This window comes from Bufo bufo, chromosome 4, assembly GCF_905171765.1.
Source record: "Bufo bufo chromosome 4, aBufBuf1.1, whole genome shotgun sequence".
Lineage (NCBI taxonomy): Eukaryota > Metazoa > Chordata > Amphibia > Anura > Bufonidae > Bufo > Bufo bufo.
The window spans coordinates 596,690,881-596,708,245 of record NC_053392.1 but is presented as its reverse complement, the minus strand read 5'-3'; the positions used below and the strand labels follow the sequence as shown (position 1 = coordinate 596,708,245).

The following is a 17,365-nucleotide window of genomic DNA, read 5'->3' as shown; positions in this document are numbered from 1 at the left end:
CTGTACAGGATCCAGCACTGGAGTGCTCCTCTCCCTTGGCTTTAATGACTGGACACCACTCTCTTGTGCAATTCAGCTCCCAGGAATAAGATCTATGGGGTGCAAAAACACAAACATGTCACCACACAGCCACATAAGTAGAACATTTAAGATGAGCCAGTAAACCCCAGACCACATGAAGCCCTAACCTAGGAGCCACATTCCACAGACATACCTGCCGTACAACTCCCTGTAACTGCCCTGAGCTAAATCACAGCAACACCCCCCCCTCCAGACGGTGCAGTTCTTATACCCCATAAACATACTACAACAGACGGCCCCTGACTTTACAGACTACACTATAAAGTCCTAGGACCGCTCCTCATGCCCCCCTTTCCCACAGACAGCAGCACGAGATCCCCACTGACCCATCCCCCCCCACACACACTGCCCCCACACACTCCCCTACATGTGACCTCACTCTTGCTCTTATGATCTTAATGGCTCCCACCCAATACCCCCTGCTGACCCCATATGCCCCAAGACCAGGGACTGCACCCCGGACACCCCCTCTGGCTAGACTGCTCCCCCAGTACTAGTGTCTGATCAGGTGTCCTACAGAACACACAGTTCTCCCCATGTGCCCCTTCTCTCCCACAGACCGGACATCAGATCTACAGACTATTGTCTGCACCCTGCACCCACCGACTGCTGCTCGAGCCGCTCCAGAGAACTGTTCCCAAGGTACAGACAGTACTCCCCCCCCGAACAGGTCGCCATCACTGCCCCCCGAACAGGTCGCCGTCACTGCCCCCCGAACAGGTCGCCGTCGCTGCCCCCCGAACAGGTCGCCGTCGCTGCCCCCCGAACAGGTCGCCGTCGCTGCCCCCCGAACAGGTCGCCGTCGCTGCCCCCCGAACAGGTCGCCGTCGCTGCCCCCCGAACAGGTCGCCGTCGCTGCCCCCCGAACAGGTCGCCGTCGCTGCCCCCCGAACAGGTCGCCGTCGCTGCCCCCCGAACAGGTCGCCGTCGCTGCCCCCCGAACAGGTCGCCGTCGCTGCCCCCCGAACAGGTCGCCGTCACTGCCCCCTGAACAGGTCGCCATCTGTGCTCCTGAACAAGTCGCCATCACTGCCCCCTGAACAGGTCGCCGTCACTGCCCCCCGAACAGGTCGCCATCTGTGCCCCCCGAACAAGTCGCCATCTGTGCCCGCTACCCATAGCTCTCCCCAACGCCTTATGTCCCCAGAATACAACACATGCCCCCCTCACAGATTTACACCCCAAAAATATCCCCCCCCCCCCATCCTGCACCCTCACAGCACACAGAATACACCCTATAACAACCCTCACAGCCCCTTGCACCAGATTCCACTCCACCACCCAGACGCCTGCACTCCATGACCCCCAGATTACAGCCGGTTCTGTACTGTAACCCCCTGTGATTGCACCAGACTCCACTCCATGACCCCCCCTGCCCCTCATATATGAGCTCCATATGCCGCCCCTCCCCCGCTCCCCATGAAGCTCTGTGTACTCCAGGACTGCACCACATCCGGGCACACACAGCCCCTCCCCCTTCCACAAGCTCCTGCAGTCCGGGAAGTCACGTGGGGTAAGAGAACCTGACGAGGTGAGGTTTTCTGACAGAACAGGTGTTTTTTGCCAGCACTTCCCACATTTGGTCATGTGACCACGAAGGAACATGTGACCAGTGACGTCACTGACCTCCTTCTAACAGCTCCGTTCTAGCATCTACCCTTGGTGACGTAATGTGACTCTGAGATCGGTGGTGATAAGTGCGGTTCAGGTAAGTGTCCTGTGTGCTGGGGGCGGGGCGTCCTCTCCATGTTCTGTGCGGTCTCCTGTGCGGGTCAGGATTAGGGACAGGTTTACAGTCAGGGAGGTTTTTAGAACAACTTGGGGGCGGGGCTACATCCTCTCAGGAGCCCATACATTCTAGGTGGGTACATGTTGTGTCCAGCAGGGCAGGTAGGTGTGTAGTCACCGCCAGTGTCTGTCAGGATTACTGGGGCAGAGGGGGCATTAACCCCTTCACCGCCAGCTCTCTCGGCCAGGCACAGTCAGCCTCCGCCAGCACTCAGCCCACTAGGCACTAGGCTAGCCCAGGGACTGACTAAGGGACAGGAGCAGCACCTGGGTCTATCTGAGTGTAATCTATATGTACAGGTGTATACATAGTCATCCTCCTGTGTATTATAGTATAGACTATGCTGGTATAACCTGGGTCTATCTGATTGTAATCTATATGTACAGGTATATACATAGTCATCCTCCTGTGTATTATAGTATATACTATGCTGGTATAACCTGGGTCTATCTGAGTGTCATCTATATGTACAGGTGTATACATAGTCATCCTCCTGTGTATTATAGTATATACTATGCTGGTATAACCTGGGTGTATCTGAGTGTAATCTATATGTACAGGTGTATACATAGTCATCTCCTGTGTATTATAGTATATACTATGCTGGTATAACCTGGGTATATCTGAGTGTAATCTATATGTACAGGTATATACATAGTCATCCTCCTGTGTATTATAGTATAGACTATGCTGGTATAACCTGGGTCTATCTGAGTGTAATCTATATGTACAGGTGTATACATAGTCATCCTCCTGTGTATTATAGTATATACTATGCTGGTATAACCTGGGTCTATCTGAGTGTAATCTATATGTACAGGTATATACATAGTCATCCTCCTGTGTATTATAGTATAGACTATGCTGGTATAACCTGGGTCTATCTGAGTGTAATCTATATGTACAGGTATATACATAGTCATCCTCCTGTGTATTATAGTATATACTATGCTGGTATAACCTGGGTCTATCTGAGTGTAATCTATATGTACAGGTATATACATAGTCATCTTCCTGTGTATTATAGTATATACTATGCTGGTATAACCTGGGTCTATCTGAGTGTAATCTATATGTACAGGTATATACATAGTCATCCTCCTGTGTATTATAGTATATACTATGCTGGTATAACCTGGGTCTATCTGAGTGTAATCTATATGTACAGGTATATACATAGTCATCCTCCTGTGTATTATAGTATATACTATGCTGGTATAACCTGGGTCTATCTGAGTGTAATCTATATGTACAGGTATATACATAGTCATCCTCCTGTGTATTATAGTATAGACTATGCTGGTATAACCTGGGTCTATCTGAGTGTAATCTATATGTACAGGTGTATACATAGTCATCCTCCTGTGTATTATAGTATAGACTATGCTGGTATAACCTGGGTCTATCTGAGTGTAATCTATATGTACAGGTATATACATAGTCATCCTCCTGTGTATTATAGTATATACTATGCTGGTATAACCTGGGTCTATCTGAGTGTAATCTATATGTACAGGTGTATACATAGTCATCTTCCTGTGTATTATAGTATATACTATGCTGGTATAACCTGGGTCTATATGAGTGTAATCTATATGTACAGGTATATACATAGTCATCCTCCTGTGTATTATAGTATATACTATGCTGGTATAACCTGGGTCTATCTGAGTGTAATCTATATGTACAGGTATATACATAGTCATCCTCCTGTGTATTATAGTATATACTATGCTGGTATAACCTGGGTCTATCTGAGTGTAATCTATATGTACAGGTATATACACTGCTCAAAAAAATAAAGGGAACACAAAAATAACACATCCTAGATCTGAATGAATTAAATATTCTTCTGAAATACTTTGTTCTTTACATAGTTGAATGTGCTGACAACAAAATCACACAAAAATAAAAAAATGGAAATCTAATTTTTCAACCCATGGAGGTCTGGATTTGGAGTCACCCTCAAAATTAAAGTGGAAAAACACACTACAGGCTGATCCAACTTTGATGTAATGTCCTTAAAACAAGTCAAAATGAGGCTCAGTAGTGTGTGTGGCCTCCACGTGCCTGTATGACCTCTCTACAACGCCTGTGCATGCTCCTGATGAGGTGGCGGACGGTCTCCTGAGGGATCTCCTCCCAGACCTGGACTAAAGCATCTGCCAACTCCTGGACAGTCTGTGGTGCAACGTGACGTTGGTAGATAGAGCGAGACATGATGTCCCAGATGTGCTCAATTGGATTCAGGTCTGGGGAACGGGCGGGCCAGTCCATAACATCAATTCCTTCGTCTTGCAGGAACTGCTGACACACTCCAGCCACATGAGGTCTAGCATTGTCTTGCATTAGGAGGAACCCAGGGCCAACCGCACCAGCATATGGTCTCACAAGGGGTCTGAGGATCTCATCTCGGTACCTAATGGCAATCAGGCTACCTCTGGCGAGCACATGGAGGGCTGTGCGGCCCTCCAAAGAAATGCCACCCCACACCATTTCTGACCCAGTGCCAAACCGGTCATGCTGGAGGATGTTGCAGGCAGCAGAACGTTCTCCACAGCGTCTCAAGACTCTGACACGTCTGTCACATGTGCTCAGTGTGAACCTGCTTTCATCTGTGAAGAGCACAGGGCACCAGTGGCGAATTTGCCAATATTGGTGTTCTCTGGCAAATGCCAAACGTCCTGCACGGTGTTGGGCTGTAGGCACAACCCCCACCTGTGGACGTCGGGCCCTCATATCACCCTCATGGAGTCTGTTTCTGACCGTTTGAGGAGACACATGCACATTTGTGGCCTGTTGGAGGTCATTTTGCAGGGCTCTGGCAGTGCTCCTCCTGTTCCTCCTTGCACAAAGGCGGAGGTAGCGGTCCTGCTGCTGGGTTGTTGCCCTCCTACGGCCTCCTCCACGTCTCCTGATGTACTGGCCTGTCTCCTGGTAGCGTCTCCATGCTCTGGACACTACGCTGACAGACACAGCAAACCTTCTTGCCACAGCTCGCATTGATGTGCCATCCTGGATAAGCTGCACTACCTGAGCCACTTGTGTGGGTTGTAGACTCCATCTCATGCTACCACTAGAGTGAAAGCACCGCCAGCATTCAAAAGTGACCAAAACATCAGCCAGGAAGCATAGGAACTGAGAAGTGATCTGTGGTCACCACCTGCAGAACCACTCCTTTATTGGGGGTGTCTTGCTAATTGCCTATAATTTCCACCTGTTGTCTATCCCATTTGCACAACTGCATGTGAAATTGATTGTCACTCAGTGTTGCTTCCTAAGTGGACAGTTTGATTTCACAGAAGTGTGATTGACTTGGAGTTACATTGTGTTGTTTAAGTGTTCCCTTTATTTTTTTGAGCAGTGTACATAGTCATCCTCCTGTGTATTATAGTATATACTATGCTGGTATAACCTGGGTCTATCTGAGTGTAATCTATATGTACAGGTATATACATAGTCATCCTCCTGTGTATTATAGTATATACTGTGCTGGTATAACCTGGGTATATCTGAGTGTAATCTATATGTACAGGTATATACATAGTCACCCTCCTGTGTATTATAGTATAGACTATGCTGGTATAACCTGGGTCTATCTGAGTGTAATCTATATGTACAGGTATATACATAGTCATCCTCCTGTGTATTATAGTATATACTGTGCTGGTATAACCTGGGTCTATCTGAGTGTAATCTATATGTACAGGTATATACATAGTCATCCTCCTGTGTATTATAGTATAGACTATGCTGGTATAACCTGGGTCTATCTGAGTGTAATCTATATGTACAGGTATATACATAGTCATCCTCCTGTGTATTATAGTATATACTATGCTGGTATAACCTGGGTCTATCTGAGTGTAATCTATATGTACAAGTATATACATAGTCATCCTCCTGTGTATTATAGTATATACTGTGCTGGTATAACCTGGGTCTATCTGAGTGTAATCTATATGTACAGGTATATACATAGTCATCCTCCTGTGTATTATAGTATAGACTGTGCTGGTATAACCTGGGTATATCTGAGTGTAATCTATATGTACAGGTATATACATAGTCATCTTCCTGTGTATTATAGTATAGACTATGCTGGTATAACCTGGGTATATCTGAGTGTAATCTATATGTACAGGTATATACATAGTCATCCTCCTGTGTATTATAGTATATACTATGCTGGTATAACCTGGGTCTATCTGAGTGTAATCTGTATGTACAGGTGTATACATAGTCATCCTCCTGTGTATTATAGTATATACTGTGCTGGTATAACCTGGGTCTATCTGAGTGTAATCTATATGTACAGGTATATACATAGTCATCTTCCTGTGTATTATAGTATAGACTATGCTGGTATAACCTGGGTATATCTGAGTGTAATCTATATGTACAGGTATATACATAGTCATCCTCCTGTGTATTATAGTATATACTATGCTGGTATAACCTGGGTCTATCTGAGTGTAATCTATATGTACAGGTATATACATAGTCATCTTCCTGTGTATTATAGTATAGACTATGCTGGTATAACCTGGGTATATCTGAGTGTAATCTATATGTACAGGTATATACATAGTCATCCTCCTGTGTATTATAGTATATACTATGCTGGTATAACCTGGGTCTATCTGAGTGTAATCTATATGTACAAGTATATACATAGTCATCCTCCTGTGTATTATAGTATATACTATGCTGGTATAACCTGGGTCTATCTGAGTGTAATCTATATGTACAGGTGTATACATAGTCATCCTCCTGTGTATTATAGTATATACTGTGCTGGTATAACCTGGGTATATCTGAGTGTAATCTATATGTACAGGTATATACATAGTCATCCTCCTGTGTATTATAGTATATACTATGCTGGTATAACCTGGGTCTATCTGAGTGTAATCTATATGTACAGGTATATACATAGTCATCCTCCTGTGTATTATAGTATATACTGTGCTGGTATAACCTGGGTCTATCTGAGTGTAATCTATATGTACAGGTATATACATAGTCATCTTCCTGTGTATTATAGTATATACTATGCTGGTATAACCTGGGTCTATCTGAGTGTAATCTATATGTACAGGTATATACATAGTCATCTTCCTGTGTATTATAGTATATACTGTGCTGGTATAACCTGGGTATATCTGAGTGTAATCTATATGTACAGGTGTATACATAGTCATCCTCCTGTGTATTATAGTATATACTATGCTGGTATAACCTGGGTCTATCTGAGTGTAATCTATATGTACAGGTATATACATAGTCATCCTCCTGTGTATTATAGTGTATACTATGCTGGTATAACCTGGGTCTATCTGAGTGTAATCTATATGTACAGGTATATACATAGTCATCCTCCTGTGTATTATAGTATAGACTATGCTGGTATAACCTGGGTCTATCTGAGTGTAATCTATATGTACAGGTGTATACATAGTCATCCTCCTGTGTATTATAGTATATACTATGCTGGTATAACCTGGGTATATCTGAGTGTAATCTATATGTACAGGTATATACATAGTCCTCCTCCTGTGTATTATAGTATATACTATGCTGGTATAACCTGGGTCTATCTGAGTGTAATCTATATGTACAGGTATATACATAGTCATCCTCCTGTGTATTATAGTATATACTATGCTGGTATAACCTGGGTCTATCTGAGTGTAATCTATATGTACAGGTATATACATAGTCATCCTCCTGTGTATTATAGTATATACTATGCTGGTATAACCTGGGTATATCTGAGTGTAATCTATATGTACAGGTATATACATAGTCATCTTCCTGTGTATTATAGTATATACTATGCTGGTATAACCTGGGTCTATCTGAGTGTAATCTATATGTACAGGTGTATACATAGTCATCCTCCTGTGTATTATAGTATAGACTATGCTGGTATAACCTGGGTCTATCTGAGTGTAATCTATATGTACAGGTGTATACATAGTCATCCTCCTGTGTATTATAGTATATACTATGCTGGTATAACCTGGGTATATCTGAGTGTAATCTATATGTACAGGTATATACATAGTCATCCTCCTGTGTATTATAGTATATACTAGGGATCGACCGATATTGATTTTTTTTAGGGCCGATAATTTATACCGATATTCTGTTAATTTTCATCTTTGAAAAAATAAATAAATTCCTACACAAATCTGCTGAAAATGAATATGGGCTCCAGATGGCGACCAAAATGGTCGCAAATGCGACCTAGAATTGCTAAATGGCAAAAAGACTTTGTAGTCTTGTCGCCATTTGCGCCTAGACCTCTGCTGCTTTCAGCGCGTGCCATGTTCTTCTCCACAACACAGGGGAGAAGGAGGCGGTCTCTCCCCCTGTACTGCTGCTGCCACCAATGAATATCGTTTATGCCTAATACAAACGCAGGCTGCGGGTGCCAGACATATCCCATACACGGCACCCAGGCTCTATGTCTGCACGCTGCGATCCGCCGCTATTAACCCCACAGGTGCGGCACTGCACCACCAATGATTAATACTGGGTTGGGGGGGTATATCTGAGTAATACTGGGGTTGGGGGGGGGGGGGCAGTGCGCAACCAATGAAGATAACGCTCTCATTAATTCATATACAGGAGGCGGGAGCTGGCTGCAGAATTTTTTTGCAAATCTGAGTAGTGTCACTTTGTGGTGATAACTTTAAAACGCTTTGGCCCCTTTCACACGGGCGAGTATTCCGTGCGGATGCGATGCGTGAGTTGAACGCATTGCACCCGCACTGAATCCGGGCCCATTCATTTCTATGGGGCTGTTCACATGAGCGGTGATTTTCACGCATCACTTGTGCGTTGCGTGAAAATCGCAGCATGCTCTATATTCTGCGTTTTTCACGCAACGCAGGCCCCATAGAAGTGAATGGGGTTGCGTGAAAATCGCAAGCAAGTGCGAATGCGGTGAGATTTTCACGCACGGTTGCTAGGAGACGATCGGGATGGAGACCCGATCATTATTATTTTCCCTTATAACATGGTTATAAGGGAAAATAATAGCATTCTGAATACAGAATGCATAGTAAAACAGCGCTGGAGGGGTTAAAAATAATAATAAATAATTTAACTCACCTTAGTCCACTTGATCGCGGAGCCGGCATCTCCTTCTGTCTCCTTTGTTGAATAGGACCTGTGGTGAGCATTCATTACAGGAACAGGACCTTTTGATGACGTCACTCCGGTCATCACATGGTACGTCACATGATCTTTTACCATGGTGACGTACCATGTGATGACCGGAGTGACGTCATCAAAGGTCCTGTTCCTGTAATTAATGCTCACCACAGGTCCTATTCAACAAAGGAGACAGAAGAAGATGCCGGACTACGCGATCAAGTGGACTAAGGGGAGTTAAATAATTTTTATTTATTTTTTAACCCCTCCAGCGCTGTTTTACTATGCATTCTGTATTCAGAATGCTATTATTTTCCCTTATAACCATGTTATATGGGGAAATAATACAATCTTACAGAACACCGATCCCAAGTCCGAACTTCTGTGAAGAAGTTCGGGTTTGGGTACCAAACATGCGTGATTTTTCTCACGCGAGTGCAAAACGCATTACAATGTTTTGCACTCACGCTGAAAAATCGCGGGTGTTCCCGCAACGCCCGTGTGAAAGAGGCCTTTATATCCAGGCCATTCTGAGATTGTTTTCTCATCACATATTGTACTTCATGACACAAAAAAATTCATTTTTATTTATAAAAAATACCAAATTTGCCAAAAATTTAGAAAGATTTGTAAGTTTCAATTTCTCTACTTCTATAATACATAGTAATACCTCAAAAAATAGTTATTACTTTACATTCCCCATATGTCTACTTCATGTTAGGATCATTTTGGGAATGACATTTTATTTTTGGGGGACGTTACGCTAGGCTTAGAAGTTTAGAAGAAAAGAAGTTTAAGGACCAGTTCAGGTCTGTGAGACTTACATAATAGAAACCACCCAAAAATGACCCCATTTTAGAAACTACACCCCTCAAGGTATTCAAAGCTGATTTTACAAACTTTGTTAACCCTTTAGGTGTTCCACAAGAATTAATGAAAAATAGAGATACAATTTCAAAATTTCACTTTTTTGGCAGATTTTCCATTTTAATATTTTTTTTACAGTTACAAAGCTAGGGTTAACAGCCAAACAAAACTCATTATTTATGGCCCTGATTTTGTAGTTTACAGAAACACCCCATATGTGGTCGTAAACCGCTGTACGGGCACACGGCAGGGAGCAGAAGGAAAGGAATGCCATACGGTTTTTGGAAGGCAGATTTTGCTGGACTGTGTTCTTGACACAATGTCCCATTTGAAGCCCACCTGATGCACCCCTAGAGTAGAAACTCCAAAAAAGTGACCCCATTTTAGAAACTACGGGATAGGGTGGCAGTTTTGTTGGTACTAGTTTAGGGTACATATGATTTTTGGTTGCTCTATATTATACTTTTTGTGAGGCAAGGTAACAAGAAATGGCTGTTTTGGCACCTTTTTTTTTTTTTTTTCTTTTTTTTTTTTTCTTTTTTTTACAACATTCATCTGACAGGTTAGATCATGTGGTATTTTTATAGATCAGGTTGTCACGGACACGGCGATACCTAATATGTATACTTTTTTTTAAAATTTACTTAAGTTTTACACAATAACAGCTTTTTTAAAACCAAAAAAATTATGTTTTAGTGTCTCCATATTCTGAGCCATAGTTTTTTTTTATTTTTGGGGCGATTGTCTTAGGTAGGGGCTAATTTTTTGTGGGATGAGGTGACTGTTAGATTGGTACTATTTTGGTGGGCATACACCTTTTTGATCGCTTGCTGTTGTACTTTTTGTGATGTAAGGTGACCAAATTTTTTTTATTTAGCACAGTTTTTATTTTTTACGGTGTTCATCTGAGGGGTTAGGTCATGTGATATGTTTATAGAGCCGGTTGATATGGATGCGGCGATACCTAATATGTATACTTTTTTTTTTTTCCCTAATTGTTACCAATTTTTTTTAACTTTATTTGGAGAAAATGACGTTTTTGTGTATTTTTACTTGAAAATTTTAATTTTTGGAGGGGGAAACTTTTTTTTTCCAACTTTTATTTTCAATTAATTATTTTGTCCCACTTTGGGACTTCAACTTTTGGGGGTCTAATCCCCTTTACAATGCATTCCAATACTTCTGTATTGGAATGCATTGGGTGTATGAGTAATACTGTGTGTATTACTCATACAGCTTCCGGCCTGTAAGATCCAGGTCGCTGGATCTCACAGGCTTGTCACAGGAAGGCAGCGCGCTGCCTTCCATGCTATCGGGTCCCCCCTACAGCCGCACGGGGACCCGATGGCACCGCTGCAACATGTAAGAGCTGCAAACCGCAGGTCTGAATTAACCTGCGGTTTGCAGGACCCCTCCCCCCCCCCCCCCCTGCGCATTGTCCCCCTGCGCATCATTGAGCAGGCACCTTGTTCCGATCACCGCCCGCCGGCGGTGATCGGAACTACACATGACGTACCGGAACATCATGCCGTACCGGTATATCATGTGTTCGGAACAGATTAAGAGGAAGCCAGAATCAGGGAGCAGTGACACGTGCTGTTCCCTCCTCTGCAATGTCGGCTCCTACTGACCCGGATACCGCCCGCAAGCGTCTGCACGTGGCCACAATCACCATCAGCCCGGGTAGAGACACAGTCTCTTAAAAACAATAAGAGCTACTATGCACCTGGAAGAGTCTTAAGAGAGTCGCTCGATTCAGGATCAGATGTTTCAGGGTCTAGGTGAAAGGAAAAGACGTGTCTTTCCGATCCATAATAATGTTAAAGCTTTAATCTCTAAAGAGTGGAGGTATCCGGAAAGAAGAGCCCCTATTACAAACACTTTCAAGAGAAAGTATCCCTTTTCAGACTCTGACTCAAATCTTTGAGATAAAACTCCAAAGATTGATGCACCAATTGCAAGGATTTCCCAAAAATCTTTCCTCCCGTTTGAGGACATGGGGTTACTGCGTGACCCGATGGATAAGAAATGTGTGAACCTGCTGAAAAATCCCTGGGAGATAAATACAGCCATGTTCAGACCAAATATTAGGTCCACCTGTACCACCATATCCCTATCAGTATGGCTCCGTCAGCTAGAGAACCATTTGTCAGCGGGAACCCCAAGGGAAGAGATTCTAGCCTCATTACCTATGCTTAAACAAGCCATAAATTTTTTCGCGGACACCTCGGCAGATCTAGTGAGGTTATCGGCAAGATCAGCAGTTATTTCTAATGCCACCGGCAGGGCCGTATGACTCCGCTCTTTTTGTGGGGATGCTGGTTCAAAGAACTGTCTATGTTCTATCCCGTGTGAAGGCGATAGACTTTTTGGGTCAGTGTTGGATGATATTCTAGAGCAGGCATCCTCAAACTGCAGCCCTCCAGCTGTTGCAAAACTACAACTCCCAGCATGCCCGAACAGCCTACAGGTATCCGCCTACAGCAGGGCATTGTGGGAGTTGTAGTTTTACAACAGCTGGAGGGCCGCAGTTTGAGGATGCCTGTTCTAGAGCATGCATCCGACAAGAAGAAAGGGTTTCCCACTGACCCAAAATCCTTCCATCAGAGGCTCCTTTCGTAGTCAGAAAAAGCCTAGGTCAGATCAAAAAAAGAGAGAGAATACTCAGGAAGATGGCAGTCTTCAAGAGGAAGGAACAAGGGATTCCTCTTCAATCCCGATAGCTCATCAAAAGCCACTCTATGACGCCAGAGGTCAGGTGGGAGCAAGGTCAAGAAATTTTGTTCCGGAATAGAGAAATTTAGGAACCGCCCCTTGGATACTAGCCGCCATTCAAGAGGGTTTTAAGCTAGAATTCAGCACCTACTAGGGTTGTCTCAATACCAACATTTTGATTCGGTTTCGATGCCATAAAAAAGTATTGCGATACTCAATACCATTCGATATCGCGCGAAAAAAATAAAACCGCCAAAAAAAGCTGCGTGTGTTCCGCATTTTATGGAATGTCCGGCCCATAATCGAACAGTCCTATCCTATTTTTTGTGAGGACCAAGCGACAAAGAAAAATGGCGAATCATGCAGTTTTTATTTTATTTTCTGCGTAACAGCGTTCACCGCATAGGAGATTTATTAAAATATTTTAATAGTTTGGACTTTTCGGACGTGGCGATATGGAATATGTTTATTTATTTATTGTTTAGATATTTTATATGTAAAATTAGGAAAGGGAAATTAGGATTAGGAAAATTTATTAGGTGTTTTACAATTTTTTTTTTTTTTTACACAGTTTATTTAATAACTATTTCCCTGCTTAGGGGCTAGAACCTGGGATCTTTTTTAGAGCTCTATTAGGGTAAATAGGACTTCACACTCTCCTTGCTGCCCTGTGCATAGTGCACACAGCAGCAGGGAGCTGACTATGGCAGTCAGAGCTTCAGTAGCATCCTGGCTGCCATGGTAACCGATCGGAACCCCAGGATTACACAGCTGGGGCTCCGATCAGAAGCTGCCACTGCACCACCAATGAGGAGGAGGGGAGAGGACCCTGTGCCGACTGCCACCAATGATTTTGATACTGGGGAGGTTGAGAGGGGGGCACTGCGCCACCAATGATAATTAACGTTTAATACAGGAGGCTGGGTGCAGGCAGCAGAATCACATAGCCGTCGCCCAGCCTCTATGACAGGAAGCTGTGATCAGCGGCAGTTAACCCCCGGGGTTAACTGCCGATGATCGCAGCTTCCTTTCATAGAGGCTGGGTGACGGCTATGTGATTCTACGCCCAGCCTCCTGTATTTGTATTAAACGTTAAAGAGGACCTTTCATGGGTCCATACTTCATTAACTAAGTAGCAGGACATGTAGGGCATACATGGGGGATGTCCCTGCACTTACTATTATTTCTGGGCCCCGCTCCGTTGCGCTGCTGTGGCCCCCTTTACATTCTCCAGCGCTGTATGCTGAGTAACAGCATTGGAACACCAGGGAGGAGACATCAGCTTCTCTCCTTGGGCGTTCCTTCTTCCTGGCGTCACAGCCAGGGAGAAAAAAAAAACTCGCCTTCTGTGATGTTCTGCGCTGCGATTGGACAGCGTTACAGCCAGGGGCGCAGTGCGCCCTCCCCTTCTCCGCCCCTCTCTCTCCTCATTTGTGGCAGCGGTGGCACAGGGGGAGGGAGAGAGTGACTCCTTCTCTCCCCTGTGCTGATAGCAGCGCGCTCATGTTCTGTGATACTAGGCTGTGCAGTAGCACATTCTAGTATGGTCGATATCGGACAAAAGTATTGAATGGGTATCGAAAATTCGATGCCCGAAACAACTAGGGTTGTTGCGGGTATCGAAATTTCGATACCCAATCGATACTTTTGTCCCGGTATCGATACGATACCGGGATTTCCATTTTTTCGATACTGGGCTGCACTGCTGCGCAGTCTAGTATCTCTGAACATGAGCGCGCTGCTGTCGGCGCGCTCATGTTCTCTCAGCAGCACGGGGAGAAGGGAGCTGTCCACCCTCCCCCCTGTGGTGCCGCTGCCACCAATGAGAAGAGAGGGGCGGAGGAGGGGCGGGCGCACTGCGCCACCAATGATAGTACTTTTCCTACACAGAGCGGCGCCCAGCGATGTCCCAGCACTCGCCATTATTCCTGGGCGCCGCTCCGTTCGCCTGCTGTGCCCCATTACTGTCTCCTCTCCTGCTCCACATGCTGATTACTATCGGAGCGATGGGGAAGAGGCATCAGCTTCACTAGTGGGCGTTCCTTCTTCCTGTGCTGCGATTGGACAGCGCTACAGCCAGGGAGAAGGAACGCCCACTAGTGAAGCTGATGTCTCCTCCCCATTACTCCGATAGTAATTAGCATATGGAGCAGGAGAAGAGACAGTAATGGGGCACAGCAGGCGAACGGAGCGGCGCCCAGGACTAATGGTGAGTGCTGGGACATCGCTGGGCGCCGCTCTGTGTAGCCTAATACTTAGTCTGGACCCAGGAAAAGTAGACTTTAACCCATAATACAGGAGGCGGGTGCCGGCAGCAGAATCGCATTGCCGGCACCCTGCCCCTGACAGGGATCTGCGATCAGTGGCAGTTAACCCCTCAGGTGCGGCACCTGAGGGGTTAACTGCCGCTAATCTGCCAATACCGGCCTCCTGTATTAAGGGGTAATTATCATTGGTGGTGCAGTGTGCCCCTCCCCCCCCCTCAACCCCCCATCCCATTAAAATCATTGGTGGCACAGTGCGCCGGCCCCTCTCAACCCCCCAGTATTAAAATCATTGGTGGCAGTGACCACAGGGTCCTCTCCCGTCCCCCTCATTGGTGGTGCAGTGGCAACTTCTGATCGGAGCCCCAGCTGTGTAAGCCTGGGGCTCCGATCGGTTACCATGGCAGCCAGGATGCTACTAAAGCCCTGGCTGCCATGGTAACATCCCTGATGCTGTGTGCACAGAGCACAGAGCAGCAGGGACAGTGTGAAGACCTATTCACCCTGATAGAGCTCTATCAGGGTGAATAGGACAAGGGATGAAAGATGCCAGGTTCTGGCCCCTAAGGGGGGAAATAGTTATTAAATAAAAAGTGTAAAAAAAAAAAAAAAAACACCAAAATATTAAGTATGAATCACCCCCTTTTCCCAATTTCACATATAAAATGTATAAATAATAAACATATTACATATCGCCACGTCAGAAAAGTCCAAACTATTAAAATATAAAAAAAATCTATGCGGTGAACGCCGGAACAGAAAAATAAAATAACTGCGCCATTCGCCATTTTTTAAAATGCGGAATGCACGTGGCTTTTCTGGTTTATTTTTTTCGCATGGTATCGAGTATCGCAATACTTTTTCATGGTATCGAAACCGAATCAAAAATTTGGTATCGCAACAAATCTAGAAACAACCCTAGTACCTACCCACCAGACCACTATATGGTCAACAAGCCTCTGAGCAATAGAGAGGAACAGTTATCCCTAGAAGCAGAGCTAACCAATTTGATTCAAAAGGAGGTCCTGCTCCCAGTTCTGGAAAACCAGCAACTGTAGGGGTTTTATTCTCCAGATTTTCTGATTTAAAAAACATAGGGCATCTTTCAGACTTATTATAAATCTGAGGGGTCTGAAGAAGTGCCTGTCTTAAGAGAACATCAAATCAACGTTAAATCTGCTTTCTTAACATTGTTACATGGCGACAATAGATTTGCAAGACGCATACTATCATGTACCCATTTTCAGAGACCATCAAAAATTTCTTAGGAGAGCAGTATTTATGAGACTCCGCCTCTGTCCCTTTAAATTTCAGGCGCTCTCCTTTGGCCTGTCATCAGCTCCCAGAATTTTCACAAAGGTAATAGCAGAGATAACCAGTCATCTCATCTCCATCTGCAAGGCATTCTTATTATCCCATACTTAGATGACTTTCTGATAGCAGCAGAATCAGAGAATCAGCTTGTAGTACATCTAGATCTCGTTCAAAGAACCTTCTCAGGCCTCAATCGCCACATCAAACCTAAGAGAACTTAGGGCAGTTCACGAAGTTCTTCTAGCCTTACACTCAAAGACCTCTCTCGATCATATCAAAATCCTGTCAGACAATACGACAGTTGCTTATTTAAACAGGCAAGGGGGTACCCAAAGCAAATCTCTGGCAGCAACATCAAGAGGAATTTTTATTTTTGCGGAAAAACACCTATCCTCCCTAACGGCTGTGCATCTCAAAGGAAGCAGCAATGGGATGGCTGACTTCCTCAGCCGTCAGACTCTGAGAGCGAGAATGGACTCTATATGCCAGCGTTTTTCTTCAGATTACCAAGTAGCGGGTTCCAGTCCTGGATTTATTCGCAGATCGGATGAACAGGAGGATCCAAAGATTCTGTTGCCTGGCTCCCCTGGGGGGTCCAGAGATAGTGAACGCCCTATCCCGTCCTTGGCCAAGGGGTCTGTTGTATGCATTCCCTCCATTCAACCTGATTCCGAGAACCCTGATGAAAGTGGCGGAAGAGGGCGCACAAGTCATTATGATCGCTGCTTGTTGGCCCAAGAGGGTCTGGTTTTCCCTCTTGGGCCCCTTGCAGACGAGCGTGTCCGGATGTGTTGCATCTGCGTTCAATGAAAACTGAGCAGGTTCGCAGGCAAAGTCATTCAGTTTTGCCTGCGTTCGCGTTCAGTTGTTATCGCGCGGATGCAATGCGTTTCGCATGCGCGTTATAAAAAACAGAATGTGGTACCCAGACTTCTTCACTGAAGTTTGGGTTTGATGTTCTATAGATTTTATTATTTTCCATTATAAAATGAAAATGGAAAATAATAAAGTAAATGGACTTTAATGGGATCCCGGGGCTCATCCCTATTTATTACCACGTGCTTGCGGATCTAATGCGATTTTCATGCAGCCCCATTCACTTCTATGGGGCCTGCGTTGCGTTAAAAACATCGCTCATGTACACAGCCCCATTGAAATGAATGGGTCCAGA

The 17,365-nt window shown here is 44.8% G+C and overlaps 2 protein-coding genes across 15 annotated transcripts in view; one reads left to right on the top strand and one right to left on the bottom strand.

Annotated features, from left to right (window-relative positions):
* Positions 1-17,365, top strand: part of LOC120999536 (zinc finger protein OZF-like) — a 2,085,412-nt gene that overhangs the window by 837,162 nt on the left and 1,230,885 nt on the right. The window contains exon 1 of one of the 12 annotated variants that reach the window (XM_040430488.1): positions 1,721-1,789. The exons of the other annotated variants lie outside the window; for them this stretch is intronic. The gene's annotated coding sequence lies outside the window, so the exon portion shown is untranslated. Of the gene's footprint in view, positions 1-1,720; positions 1,790-17,365 lie in introns of those variants that run through there. 12 annotated transcript variants of the gene reach the window in all.
* LOC120999545 (oocyte zinc finger protein XlCOF7.1-like) overlaps positions 1-17,365 on the bottom strand; it is a 795,896-nt gene that overhangs the window by 185,450 nt on the left and 593,081 nt on the right. The window lies entirely within an intron of this gene.